The sequence below is a fragment of the Indicator indicator genome, chromosome 30, assembly GCF_027791375.1.
Source record: "Indicator indicator isolate 239-I01 chromosome 30, UM_Iind_1.1, whole genome shotgun sequence".
Classification (NCBI taxonomy): Eukaryota; Metazoa; Chordata; class Aves; order Piciformes; family Indicatoridae; genus Indicator; species Indicator indicator.
The window spans coordinates 12,637,445-12,640,730 of record NC_072039.1 but is presented as its reverse complement, the minus strand read 5'-3'; positions in this window follow the sequence as shown (position 1 = coordinate 12,640,730).

The following is a 3,286-nucleotide window of genomic DNA, read 5'->3' as shown; positions in this document are numbered from 1 at the left end:
TGGGGTTGGCAGGACTCATTGGGAGGGCTTTAAACTAGGTCTGAAGGGGGTGGGTGTGGAAACCAGTCTCCCTGGAGAGGAGGGAGGACCACACAAACTGGTGAAATCAGCAGCCCAGCTGAAGTGCATGTACACCAATGCACACAGTATGGGCAACAAACAAGAGGAACTGGAACTCTTGGTTCACCAGGAAGACTATGATGTAGTTGCCATCACAGAAACATGGTGGGACGATTCTCACAATTGGAGTACTGCACTGGGGGGTTATAAGCTCTTTAGGAGAGACAGGCAAGGGAGAAGAGGAGGAGGGGTGGCCCTGTATATTAGGGAATCCTTTGATGCCTCAGAACTTGAGGTTGCAGATGAAAGGGTTGAATGCTTGTGGGTTAAAATCAGAGGGAGGCTGCACAAAACTGACATCCTGGTTGGAGTCTGTTATAGACCACCCAACCAGGACGAGGAGGCCGATGAGATATTCTATAAGCAGCTGGAAGCTGTCTCAAGATCATCAGACCTTGTCCTTGTGGGGGACTTTAACCTACCAGACCTCTGCTGGGAACTTAATTCAGCAGAGAGGAGACAGTCCAGAAGGTTCCTAGAGTGCATGGATGACAGCTTCCTGATGCAGCTCTTAGGTGAACCTACCAGGGGTAAGGCTCTGCTTGATCTGCTGTTCTCAAATAGAGAAGGGCTGGTGGGAGATGTGATGGTTGGAGGCTGTCTAGGGTGCAGTGACCATGAGATAGTGGAGTTTTCAATATGCAGGGAAATAGGGAGGAGCAGTAACAGAACCCTCACTTTGGACTTCCGGAGGGCAAACTTCAGGTTGTTCAGGCAACTTATTCAGAAAGTTCCCTGGGTAACAGCCCTTAAGAAGAAAGGGGTCCAGGATGGTTGGACCTACTTCAAACAGGAGCTCCTAAAGGCACAGGAACTGGCAGTTCCCACATGCCGTAAGACGAGCCGGCGGGGAAGACGACCGGCCTGGATGAGCAAGCAGCTCCTGAAGGATTTAAGGGAAAAAAAGAGGGTTTATCGCCTTTGGAAAGGGGGGGAGGCAACTAGTGATATGTTTAAGGATGTTGTTAGATCATGTAGGAGAAAAATTAGAGAGGCAAAAGCACAGTTAGAAATTAAACTGGCCGCTTCCGTGAAGGACAACAAAAAGCATTTTTATAAATATATTAATGCTAAAAAGAGGGGCAAGAGGAGCCTCCACTCTTTATTGGACGTGGAGGGTAACATTGTAACTAAGGGTGAGGAGAAGGCTGAGATTCTAAATACCTTCTTTGCCTCCATTTTCAACAGTAAGGCAGGAGGACTTCAGGATAACTGGCCTCCTGAGCTGGTTGATGGGGTCAAGGAGCAGTGTTGTACTCCTGAAATCCATGTGGAATTAGTTCGAGACTTGTTGAGTCACTTGGATATTCACAAGTCCATGGGACCTGATGGGATTCATCCTAGGGTGCTGAAAGAGCTGGCAGATGAGCTGGCCAAGCCTCTCTCCATCATTTTCCACCAGTCCTGGCTCACTGGAGAGGTCCCAGAAGACTGGAAACTGGCCAATGTGACACCCATCCACAAGAAGGGACGGACAGAAGAACCTGGGAACTACAGGCCTGTCAGCCTGACCTCAGTGCCAGGGAAAATCATGGAGCAGATTGTCTTGGGGGCAATCACTGCGCACCTGAAGGATGGCCAAGGGATCAGGCCCAGCCAACATGGATTTAGGAAGGGCAGGTCCTGCCTCACCAACCTGATCTCCTTCTATGATCAGGTGACCAGCCTGGTGGATGTGGGAAAGGCTGTGGATGTAGTCTACCTGGACTTCAGCAAGGCCTTTGACACTGTCCCCCACAGCAAACTCTTGGCCAAGCTGTCAGCCTGTGGCTTGGACAGCAGCACTGTGCTGGGTTAGGAACTGGCTGGAGGGCCGAGCCCAGAGAGTGGTGGTGAATGGTGCCACATCCAGCTGGCAGCCTGTCACTAGTGGTGTCCCCCAGGGATCAGTGCTGGGCCCATCCTGTTCAATATCTTTATTGATGATCTGGATGAGGGGATTGAGTCCATCATCAGTAAATTTGCAGATGACACCAAGCTGGGAGCAGGTGTTGATCTGTTAGAAGGTAGAAGGGCTCTACAGAGGGACCTTGCCAGGCTGGACAGATGGGCAGAGGTCAACAGGATGGCATTCAACAAATCCAAGTGCTGGGTGCTCCACTTTGGCCACAACAACCCCATGCAGAGCTACAGGCTGGGGTCAGAGTGACTGGAGAGCAGCCAGGTGGAAAGGGACCTGGGGGTGCTGGGTGACAGCAGCTGAACATGAGCCAGCAGTGTGCCCAGGTGGCCAAGAGAGCCAATGGCATCCTGGCCTGCATCAGGAATAGTGTGGCCAGCAGGAGCAGGGAGGTCATTGTACCCCTGTACACAGCACTGGTTAGGCCACACCTTGAGTCCTGTGTCCAGTTCTGGGCCCCTCAGTTTAGGAAAGATATTGAATTGCTGGAGCATGTCCAGAGAAGGGCAACGAGGCTGGGGAGAGGCCTTGAGCACAAGCCCTATGAGGAGAGGCTGAGGGAGCTGGGACTGTTTAGCCTGGAGAAGAGGAGGCTCAGGGCAGACCTCATTGCTGTCTACAACTGCCTGAAGGGAGGTTGTAGCCAGGTGGGGGTTGGGCTCTTCTCCCAGGCAACCAGCAGCAGAACAAGAGGACACAGTCTCAAGCTGCACCAGGGGAGGTTTAGGCTGGAGGTGAGGAGAAAGTTCTTCACAGAGAGAGTGGTTGGCCATTGGAATGGGCTGCCCAGGGAGGTGGTGGAGTCACCATCCCTGGAGGTGTTCAAGAGGGGATTGGACGTGGCACTTGGTGCCATGGTTTAGATAGTCATGAGGTTTAGGGTGACAGGTTGGACTCGATGATCTTTGAGGTCTCTTCCAGCCTTCTTGATTCTATGATTCTATGATTCTATGATTCTATGCATCAAGGGAAGCTGGAGGTGCACTGCTGACTGTGGTCTATAGAAGGGAAAGGCTGAGGCAGAGAGCCCAGAAGTGGCCTGGACACAGCAGTGGTGTGTGTGTGTGGCAGGAGCTGTGTGAGTGGGGCAGTGAGAGCCTGGTTTATGTGTAACTGGAGGGGGTTAATGTTCAGCCAGGGGTTTCACCGGACAGCTAAACTTTAGACTTAGTTTAGGAGCCACACTGAGTGAGAAGTTTACAGTGCCAGGCAGGATCTTGGCAACAACCTTCTTTCTGCTCCTGAGCCACCAAAATATCTTCAGGA